Genomic DNA, 12,316 nt, shown 5'->3' with positions numbered 1-12,316 from the left:
TAAATTGTGACTTTGTTCACCAATCTCTCCCTACACCATGTTGGCCAAAGGTAGGAGTTTGTAGATGATGTATTTCTTAGCGTATTTATAATCTGTCTGGCAGAATGTCCTCTTCCTTTCATGGTGCCTTTTTGTTTGGTTCTGAATATTGCCAGTGCTTTATAGACATGTGCGTTATGTTTTTTAACACAAAACATCAAATTTTGTCTGAATTCAGAAATTTGGTCAGAAGTTGCAAATCAACAGAAACCAAAACAAACCAAAAAATGAGCTAATCTTTAACAAATTGAAACAAATTAGGGAGAAATGTGTTAAACAGCTGAAATGGCAAATGTAAGAAAATAACTTTTCTTAATTTTGACCTTTCAGCATTTTAGTAGATAACTCCGCAAACTGGTACTTAAACTGCCACTTTAATTCATTAACCTTAGAGGATAATGGGCATACCAATTTAAAAAATCTGATTCAATACTAAACAAATTTCGGACAAACCAAGATTAGAAGAATAAAGAAACACATATTTCCTTGTGCACATCTCTAGTGTTTTATGTATCTGAACTGTAACATAAAATTCTATTGACAGTAATAGGCAGAAATAAATGGACACTATAGTCACCAGAACAACTACAGCTTATTGAATTTGTTCTGGTGAGTAGAATCATTACCTTCAGGCTTTTTTGCTGTAAACACTGTCTTTTCAGAAAAAATGCAGTGTTTACATTACAGCCTAGTGATAACTTCACTGGCCACTCCTCAGATGGCTGTTAGAGATCCTGTCTGGGTCATGGCTGCCTAAAATGCATCCACACATCCAATGTCTCCTCCCTCTGCATGCAGTCACTGAACCTTCCTCATAGAGGTTCATTGATTCAATTAATTTCTATGAGGAGATGCTGATTGGCCAGGGCTATGTTTGAATTGTGCTGACTCTACCCCTGATCTTCCTATTTGTCAGTCTTAGCCAATCCTGTGGGGAAGCATTTCATTGGATCAGGCTACCACTTCTGCTGATGTCAGCAGGCAGTGGGAAGGTCTAAAGGAAACAGGCACAAAATAAGCAGCTGCAGACTTGAATACAAGGAAGATTTACTATATTTAGGGAGGCATGAGGGGACCAGGGTGGCTAGATTGTGGTTTTAACCCTATAGGGTCAGGAATACATGTTTGTGTTCCTGACCCTATAGTGCTCTTTTAAAAATGTGATCATGGAGATAAACCCAGCTGATTACTTTGGCCAAAAGCTACTTAATCCATAAAGGTGTGCCTGGAATATGCCTTTTTAAAACAATTGCCTATTATAGAATGCTGAAAAGTGTAGATGTAGTTATATATTTACTCAAATATATAACACCCTTCTGCCTCTTTAAATAATTTCAAAGGCTTGTGCTGGGGGTGATCTAGCCTTTTTTATAAGGTTGTATACTGGGGAGGTCTGGGAGCAATCTGTAGTAATTGCTCCCAGAACCCCTCACAGCTTAGCACTTTTTTTTTTTTTTTTTTTAAACGCTGAGATGAGATGTCAGATTCTGACACTCTCGGTCTGCATGGAGAGAGCAGGGCAAAGCAGTTGCAAGAGTTCGGTTCAGCTAGAGATTTAGTAGTGTTAAAGTGGTTTCGTCCTCTGCAATCAAAAAAAACCTTTAGAAAATTGAGCATGCTTAGAGGTGTCACAACATTAAACAATATCCGATTTGTGAATAACCATTAGTGTGCCTCATGTCTATGTCATTATGCACCATACCTCAAGCACTATACTTCATCTCCAATGTATAATGAAGGGATAAATCCTTGATAATATATACTCAATAACATAACTCCTTAAACATGTATTCTGTAGCTGCACAGTTTTCTATAATTTTCATATTTATAATAAATTAATATTATGATTATATAATGGATCAGTTATACCCTGTAAGGTATTGCGTACTGAACATTTAATAATATGTAACCAGGTTAAAAATTAGGAAAACAATTTGGGGCCGGGCCGCCGGACTGACTGGAAGCCATGTTCCTGGGCTCCAGCTCAGAGCCCGTGAAAACGACATAAAAAGCCGATCCAGACCGCTTAAAAATAGCACCCTCCAACACCACTGGACGGAGAGTGGTGTTAGCTCTCATCCGCTACCCGCATGAAGCCCATCGCCTACCGGGTGAGCAGAGGTAGCCGCCCCCGGCCTACAAGCGGCTAAGACCCTGGACACATGCGGCAGACACCTGTGCTACGGGGCTCCGCTTCAATCAGACACCCAGGCAGGAGCTGCCACAAGAGCGTGACATCCTGATGTGGAGCAACTCCCGACCCGGGGCACGGCCCCGCTCCCCCCCTTGGCCGGCGAGGGTCATCCTGGCCACATGGCGGCGGCTCTCACCGTGGCGGGAGCTCCCGCCCCGGGTATATGCTGACTGCCTGAACTGGCATCGGCTGAATACAGCCGGCCAGCAGTTGAGGAGGCAGACACGGAGGAGAAGACCCACCGTACAGAAAAAGCACCCAGGAAGGGATTACAGTGATGAATGATCATATGGAGGTTGGAGATGTGGCGGTACAAGAGAAATTAAAAATGATTTTTTTATTTATTATTTTTTTTTCTCCTCTTCTTTCTCATTTAATTTTAAAAATATTTTTAAAAACATTTTAATCACCGAGATGGAGAAGAAGATATGGGGAGAATTATATACCCCTCAAGAGGGGCTGGCCCCTGCGGCACATTTGGCCAAAGATGCCGCCGGCGACTGGATGGACTCCCCGACTGCCTGCCCACTAGTGAAGTGGAGACCCTGACTCGCCGAGTCTGGGGGGGTCCTCGGAGAGACTTGTCCCTGGTGCTGTGAGCCCTGTGGATCAAGAGGCTGCGGACCTTCTGGCGGACCGGTGGCCGTGAGGGACGTACACCACCGCCAAGTATGTGGCCGGCGCCAGGAGAGACAGGAGGGCTCACACTCTACAGAAGCTTGAGAGGTGCTGGGGAGGTGCAGGGGGCGGACGGCTCTCGGACTCTAGGTGTGGGGGTCCCGTGAACAGTTTCCGCCTCTGAGTGCCCACAGAGCCACAGAAAGCCCTGTTGCTGGGCAGTGACTGGCCTGGGGAGGGCTGATGGAGACCCGACGCACTAGGGTCATACCGCTGCTAAGCTGGGAACAGCCCCGATCAGATGATCACAGAAATCTTGGTTATGGTCATCTTGACTTTATTTCTTCCATTTTTAAGTACCTTACTCATATTAAAAAAAAAAAAAAAAAAAAAAAGTTTATTCTATACAGAATGTTTACTTTAGGCGCTATGCCGATTATCATAGTAATGACGCACTCTTCAGGTATGTGCCTACAAGTATTTGACGCACACATTAGCCATATGTCTCCTCCCGCCAACTCAGGCTAAGTTATACCACGCTCTGAAGTAATCTATGCTTTGGTCGCATGTTGGCCAAATGCCATTCGGCAACTGGGCTACTATGCTGTAAAATGCGGGGTTTCTCGATTTTGCTACATGCCTTATGTTTAGCCTAAATAGATGCTGTAATTAAAAGGGTCATCCCTACGTTGCAATCAGGTACAGATATGCAGCAACGTTTTAAGATCTCCTTAGCAGACATGCGTAGCCTGACCGTTATTACTTTATGCTTACAATTGATCACATACTGAAAGCTTTACCACGTGCATGTCATATTATATGTTACATTAGTTAATATTACTGCCCTAGCGGTCAGAGATTACTACCACTAATTACTGCATGCATAGTAAATAAGCTAGTACTGCTCTTATCGACCATTTCATACTCAGCACCCGCATACAAAGTGCACAACTATTAAACATAATATGTTCCGCTATTCTGATGTTCAAACTTCGGATGGTGCGGCCTATGTAAATTAAGTTACGAAACGGTATAGAAACCCACAGTGTCTCAAATCATTTTAAAAAAAGCACACGGACAGAATCCGGAAGGATTGTTCTTTTGCGCATTGAAACAAGTGAAAAAAGATTGGAGAGGAGGGGACTATTCCAATAAAATAGGTAAAGAAGAAATGAAATTTATTTTTAACTTTAATACTACGATACCTGAAGGTTTAAACAACGATTTCGAGTTATGTCACTTTATGAGTTAATTTACCTCACATATATACCTTTAAGTTTTAGATTACATATTTTGAATTATAATGTATTAATTACAGTTTTAACTATTTATACTATAATGACTCTGTATCCATTTACTATATATTTAAAGAAGTCTTATGTTTTAATAGTTCTATTATATATATCGCATTAAGTTTCCATCTACACTGCTTTTTTGTGCCCTATAGACCTGCTATATATATCAAATTTATGTCATTGTTACTCAGCACCGCAGTACTAGGTATTTTCAACTATATATTTATTAATTTTATATTGCCCCCCCTTTTTTCAAGTATTTATACGGCTTTTCGGACTGCAGAGGTTTTGGAACGCATGTGCGTTCCATGAAAGCAGTAAGCCTATTGGCTGGTCGGCCGACCTGGAACGCGCATGCGTCTGAACGAAGTGGGACGCAGATGCTGTGTAATGACGTGGAGAACAAGCCACGATTGGAACGCACGTGCGTTCCATTTCGACGAAATGCGGAAGTGGACGCCGGCGTGTGGGACTGTCAGGGTACCTGTAGTCTCTACCCCTGAGACGGGTAGAGACTTAGACGTTTTTCCATCCAGACGGCATGATTATCCCGTTCCTCGCGGTCCCCTCGCGCATGTAAACGCCGGCCGCGAGAGAACTATGCCTTTTTGTAACGTGACGCTCAATAGTCAACGTCATGACGCTATTCTAGCCCGACCTGTCAGTCAAATCCCGGACACGAATCCGGTCTCGGCGGAGGCGTGATTAGTCTCTAGAACCAGGGTATTTAAGGGAGCTCTCAGCATTTGCTCATTGCCCTGTCGTGGTTCTAGCCAGCCTAGTCACACAGTGCTCTTGTATTCTCTTGTCTTTTGGTCCTGACCCGGCTTTGTTATTTCTTACCTGTCTTCTCTGTTATCCTTGACCCGGCTTGTCTCTCGCTTACCTGTCTTCTCGTTCCCTCGACCTCGGCTTGTCCCTGACCATTCTATACGTAGTTTTACGTTAAGTCCGGCCATTCTAAGGTCCGGTATACGTATCTGCTACTCTTTGTACTCTGCGTGTTGGATCCCTGTCCCGATCCTCACATTACGACAGGGCCAATGGATCCTGCAGGTACAAACTGTCAGCTTGGTTCTCCTGATCCTAGGTTTGACGCCATGGATCATAGAATGGATCAGATGGCACTGGCACTACAGGCGTTACTATCACGTCCTAATAATCCACCTGAGGAGATGCGTAATACTTCTATTCCTCCTGTGAGTTCAGGGCTAGAGGTAGCCACTGTAGGTGCTTCTTCCCGAGTTACCCCACCTGTACGTTATGCTGGTTCTCCTGAAAGGTGTCGTGGCTTTTTGAACCAGATCAGTATCCATTTCGAGCTACAACCCCGTTCCTACCCTACTGATAGGGCAAAGGTGGGATTTATTATCACCTTACTCATTGAGAAGGCTCTGAGATGGGCTAATCCCTTGTGGGAGAATGATAATCCATTAGTCTATAACTATAATGCCTTTGTAGCTGCTTTTAGAAGAACTTTTGACCCCCCTGGCAGAAAGGTCAATGCAGCTAGATTACTGTTGCGCCTTAGACAAGAGAACCGAACACTTGTGGATTACGCACTAGAGTTCAGGTCTTTGGCGGCAGAGGTTAAGTGGAATGAACAGGCTTATATAGACGTATTTTTAAACGGATTATCCGATGTAATACTTGACGAGGTAGCGACGAGAGAGCTTCCCGAGAATTTGGAGGACTTAATTTCCTTTATCTCCCGCATTGACGAACGTCTAAGAGAGAGGCAGAACACTCGAGATAGAACCGGTAGACCTTCCTTTAGACTAGCTCCTTCATTTCAAAGTCCTGAAACCAAAAATCCACAGTTTCCAGAACCTATGCAGATAGGCCTTACTCGCCTCTCAGAAGACAGTACAGGAGAAGGGAGGGACTGTGTATGTATTGTGGAGTCAGAGGTCACTTACGTTTGAATTGTCCCAATCGCCCGGGAAACGCTCGCACCTAAGTTTCTCTAGAGGACAGGCCTTGGGTGTTTCTATTTTGTCCTCTACTCATAACTACAAAGAACACAGGCTTCTATTACCCGTCTCTTTAACTTGGGAGAAGGGAACTTTAGAGACTGTGGCATTGATAGACTCCGGAGCTGCTGAGAGCTTTATCGACCAAGTTTTTCTCACCAAACACGCTATCCCATCCCAGTTAAGGAAGACACCTTTGGCTGTTGAGGCCATAGATGGTAGACCTTTAGTTGAGCCTGTGATTTTCCGGGAGACCACACTCTTAACTTAACTACTGGTATTCTACACAAGGAGGAGATATCTCTACTACTCATTTCATCTCCTTCTGTTCCCATAGTCTTGGGATACTCCTGGCTGAAGAGACATAACCCCATTATAGATTGGAAATCAGGGGAAATAGTCTCGTGGGGTCAGGGTTGTCAAGAGAGATGTTTAAAGAGATTGTCACCCCTTTGTATTGTTAACACACTTAATAACTCTACCGACTCTACTAAAGTACAGATACCGTCCTTGTATCTAGATTTAAAGGCGGTATTTGACAAAGGAAAGGCTGATACCTTACCACCACACAGGCCTTTTGATTGCAAAATTAATTTACTTCCTGGTACTATGCCTCCCAGGGGCCATGTATACCCTTTGTCTACGAATGAGAACTTAGTCTTAGAGGAGTATATTCGTGAGAACCTAGACAAAGGGTTCATTAGGAGATCCTCCTCCCCTGCTGGGGCTGGATTTTTTTTTGTTAAAAAAGGATGGTTCTTTAAGACCTTGCATTGACTACCGAGGTTTGAACAAGATAACCATTAGAAATGCCTATCCGATCCCCTTGATCACCGAGCTTTTTGATCGATTAAAGGGTTCCAAGATTTTCACTAAGTTAGACCTCAGAGGTGCTTATAACTTGGTGAGAATTCAGCAGGGACACCACGAGTGGAAGACTGCGTTCAATACTCGTTATGGGCACTATGAGTATACTGTAATGCCTTTTGGTCTCTGTAATGCCCCGGCGGTATTTCAGGATCTTATTAATGAAGTTCTTAGGGAGTTTCAGCATGACTGTGTTATTGTATACCTCGATGATATACTTATACATTCCAGGGATATTGAGACTCACCACGGACAGGTCAGAAGGGTTTTGCACAAACTTCTTCAACATGGCTTGTACTGCAAGTTAGAGAAATGTAGCTTTGACCAATCCCAGACTACCTTTCTTGGTTACGTGATTTCTGGAGAGGGGTTTGAAATGGATCCGGAGAAACTCCAATCCATTTTAGATTGGCCTTTACCTAAGGGTCTCAAGGCCATTCAGAGATTTATTGGTTTCTCTAATTATTACAGACGTTTCATTAAGGGTTACTCCTCTATTATTGCTCCTATCACCAATATGACCAGACAAGGGGCAGACACTAAGAATTGGTCTACTGAAGCACTTCTGGCTTTTAAGACTCTCAAGGAGCTGTTTGCTTCCGCACCAATTTTAGTTCACCCTGATACTACTCTACCTTTCCTACTCGAAGTTGACACTTCTGAGACGGGTATAGGTGCCATCCTGTCCCAAAGGTTGGGTGTGGATAAACCATTACATCCATGTGGGTATTTTTCCAAAAAATTATCGGGTACTGAGAGCAGATATGACATTGGTGACAGGGAACTCCTAGCGGTTATCATGGCTTTAAAGGAGTGGAGACATCTATTGGAGGGGACTTTGCATCCTGTTACCATTTTGACGGATCATAAAAACTTATCCTATATTGGGGAGGCTAAACGATTATCATCTAGACAGGCCCGTTGGTCTATATTCCTTACTCACTTCAATTACATACTCACATATAGGCCTGGTTCTAAGAATTCTAAAGCTGATGCCTTGTCTCGCCAACATGAACCTTCTGCCATATCTGAGCCGGTTTTATCCTCTATAGTACCTAAGTGTAATATCATCGCTAACACAACTCTCAAAATCCATTCTCCGCTTCTGGATCAGATCAGGAGCTTGCAGCATCTGGCACCTAGACTGACTCCTGCATCTAGACACTTCGTTCCTCCTGAACTCCAACTGGAGCTCTTACAGTGTCTTCACGAGAGTAAGGTGGCTGGTCATCCGGGCGTTCGCAAAACATATTCCTTGATCTCTAAGGATTTCTGGTGGTCTTCTTTACGGAGGGATATTAAGGATTTTATCGGAGCCTGTGAGGTCTGTACTAAGACTAAACTACCTCATTCGCTTCCTTGTGGTCTCTTACATCCCCTGGAAGTTCCAGAAAAACCTTGGTCCTGTTTGGCGATGGATTTTATTGTGGATTTGCCTGTTTCGAAAAAGCACACTGTTATTCTCACAGTGGTGGATAGGTTTACCAAGATGGCTCATTTCGTGCCTTTACCTAAACTTCCGACTTCACCTGAATTAGCGGAGATTTTTGCTAAAGAGATCTTTCGCTTACATGGGATACCTTCCGAGATTACTTCTGATAGAGGTTCCCAGTTTGTTTCACGTTTCTGGAGATCATTCTGTTCTCAACTAGGCATTAAATTGAATTTTTCTTCTGCTTATCACCCTCAGTCTAACGGAGCCGCTGAACGTACCAATCAAAAGATTGAACAATATCAGCGTTGTTTTGTTTCTGAACACCAGGACGATTGGGTCGGTCTGATTCCTTGGGCAGAGTTCGCACACAATAATCTTGTTTGCGATTCAACTCGCTTTAGCCCCTTTTTCATGAATTATGGTTTTCATCCTTCCATTCTTCCGTCGGTTCCTTCTTCCCAGGGGGTACCGTCGGTTGATACTCATGTTGCCAATCTGAAGAAGTTGTGGGATCAGACTCGACAAATTCTCCTACATAATTCTATACTGTATAAAAAACACGCTGACAAACGCAGAAGGCCGGCTCCTAGTTTTGTCCCTGGTGATAGGGTATGGTTGAGTACTAGAAACATTCGTTTGAAAGTAACGTCTATGAAATTCGCTCCTCGCTACATTGGACCCTATAGGATCCTGAATCGAATTAATCCTGTTGCGTATCGCCTAGCGCTCCCCTCTGCCTTACGTATTCCTAATTCCTTTCATGTTTCCTTGCTAAAACCCCTGGTCTGTAACAGATTCTCCTCCAAGGCCTCCTCTCCTCACTCTGTTCAGGTTGAGGGCCAGGAGGAGTACGAAATCAACTCCATCATCGATTCTCGAATCTCCCGGGGGAAAATTCAATACCTGGTTGACTGGAAGGGATATGGTCCAGAAGAAAGGACCTGGGTACCACAGGAGGATGTCCATGCTCCTCGTCTTCGCAGGGCTTTTCATTCCCGCTTTCCATCTCGTCCCGGTTCCTTCCGCCCGGTGGGCGTTTCTGAGAGGGGGGTACTGTCAGGGTACCTGTAGTCTCTACCCCTGAGACGGGTAGAGACTTAGACGTTTTTCCATCCAGACGGCATGATCCTCGCGGTCCCCTCGCGCATGTAAACGCCGGCCGCGATTTAACTTTCCTTCTTGTAACGTTGACGCTCAATAGTCAACGTCATGACGCTATTCTAGCCCGACCTGTCAGTCAAATCCCGGACACGAATCAGGTCTCGGCGGAGGCGTGATTAGTCTCTAGAACCAGGGTATTTAAGGGAGCTCTCAGCATTTGCTCATTGCCCTGTTGTGGTTCTAGCCAGCCTAGTCACACAGTGCTCTTGTATTCTCTTGTCTTTTGGTCCTGACCCGGCTTTGTTATTTCTTACCTGTCTTCTCTGTTATCCTTGACCCGGCTTGTCTCTCGCTTACCTGTCTTCTCGTTCCCTCGACCTCGGCTTGTCCCTGACCATTCTATACGTAGTTTTACGTTAAGTCCGGCCATTCTAAGGTCCGGTATACGTATCTGCTACTCTTTGTACTCTGCGTGTTGGATCCCTGTCCCGATCCTGACAGGGACGCACGTGCGCCCGATCCTAATAAGACCCGGAAGTTATTTTTTGCAATGGTTGGAACGCACGATGCGTTCCAAGATAACAACTTACAGGAAGGAAACGTCTGATTGGCGGAGAAGGTCCGGCGGGAACCACATAAAAAGAGAATCATTTGAAGTGAACTTCATCCAACTGAGGAAGCCTGATTGAGAGGCGAAACGCGTTTTGGACACTTTATTGAAGGACACTTTTTAAAGACTCTTACTTTGGATTAGTCTTGGACACTTTTGCACTTTAACCAGCTGTTTCTGGTAAAGTATATTGTTTTTTAAAAAATTTTTTTAAGAATAAACCTACCTTTGAGAATATATCTGGATATCCTACTACTTCATTTCGAGACACTAAGTACAAGTACAGAAGGATAACCAGGATTCTGGCTGCATAAGGTCTGGACAACCTTTGAATGGTCCAAAGGAGCATACAAAGAGAGTCATATGAGGATATGACTCCAACCTTGTGAGTGCAACTACTATTTACTTCTCCCATTACATTTTATTGTATAGACATACTACGCTATTTTGCACATATCTCTGTTTTACAGATTACCAAAGACTCAAGCGGTTCCACCTATTGCTTTGTATGTATGTTATTGTTTTTATGGTGGTGTAGGGGATACCACATATTAGGTGTTTAGAGCTGCTTACCTTTTATCTTTCCCACAGAGTGTATTATTTTCTTTTAATTAATATAGAAATCAGCTATGCGGATTAAAGGAGTTCAGGACCGAAAGGGCCAAACTCCGAATCCGAGCGAGAAGCAATATCCACTTTGTAGTGATTCACAAAGGTCTTTAGAGATGACCAATTGGCAGCCTTACAGATGCTCTCTGCAGGAACTCCTGACTCTGCAGCCCATGAAGTAGCAATGGATCTTGAGGAATGAGCCCTGATGTTTTTCGGAACAGGAACATTACACGCTCCATAAGCCCTGGAAATAGCAGAAACTGTCCAGGAACGAAGAGTGGAGACTGAGGCGGCTTCACCTTTGCGAGAACCCCAAGGTATAATGAACAATTGAGAGGATTTTCTCCGAGCAGCAGAGCGCTCTATATACATTAGTAAACAGGAATGGTGAGTGCGCTTACAATAAATAAAATACAGTGTTTATCACACTTAAAAAATCTGAAGAGCATATAACACATTTGATTAAAATGCAATAATACCAAAGTGCTATAGTGCTTTAAGAGATTTACAAAATATGTGAAGTGCCAAAGTGCATATATGTGCAGACAAGGGATATCCAATATAAATTAAAAAAAAAAGGACTGATATACTTGCAGAGCTTCTGGAACAAAAAATACACGGCTCTGTAATACAAATAATACAACACCTAGTGCAATATGTTTGTACAGTGCAGAATTAACAATAAATAAATAAGTATCTCACTCACAATGGTGGAGTGGTTGAAGTACCACCCCAAACTATCAGGCTCCAGGGAGGATCAGCCCCCAGTGATCGTGGGATCCACTCAGTGTAGAAAGAACGTGGGCCAGTCCGGATATGTGTAAACCAAGAATTTCTTTATTACCAATGCATAAAAATATAAAACACCAGTCTCCTGCAACCTGCTACCGATAGTCCGAGAAAGAGAGAGAAGGTCTATAATCAGAGTGTCCTCCACGCAGCTCAATCCTCATGCATACACGGATACACGGTGTAGGTGCAAAAACTTCCGGATTGTTCAGATGCATCTGAACAATCCGGAAGTTTTTGCACTATAGCACTTTGGTATTATTGCATTTTAATCAAATGTGTTATATGCTCTTCAGATTTTTTAAGTGTGATAAACACTGTATTTTATTTATTGTAAGCGCACTCACCATTCCTTATTACCTATTTAGCACTTAGGAGATCTCACCAGGACTCCCAGTGAGTGGCAGCTATTTGTTTCTATTTATATTGTGTATGCTCGCTATACATATATATTTTCCTCCTTTTGCGCCATTTAACCTTCTGTCGATATATACATTAGTAAACATCTACAAAGATCCAGCATATGACACCTTGACTCTTCAGGGGTAGAAGGATGCTGAAATTAGGCAGGCAAGACAATTTCTTGATTGAGATGGAAAGATGTAACAACCTTGGGAAGAAATTCAGGTCTCGGTCGGAGAACGACCCTGTCATCGAAGAATGAAGTGTAAGGCTCCTCGGCTGATAAAGCCCTGATGTCAGACATTCTTCTGGCAGAGACTAGAGCCAGTAATAACAGTGTCTTCTGAGAAAGGACCTGCATATGTATGTCCCCAATAGGTT

This window comes from Pelobates fuscus, chromosome 5 (genome assembly GCF_036172605.1).
Source record: "Pelobates fuscus isolate aPelFus1 chromosome 5, aPelFus1.pri, whole genome shotgun sequence".
NCBI classification, from domain to species: Eukaryota; Metazoa; Chordata; class Amphibia; order Anura; family Pelobatidae; genus Pelobates; species Pelobates fuscus.
Note: the sequence above shows the minus strand (reverse complement) of the source record.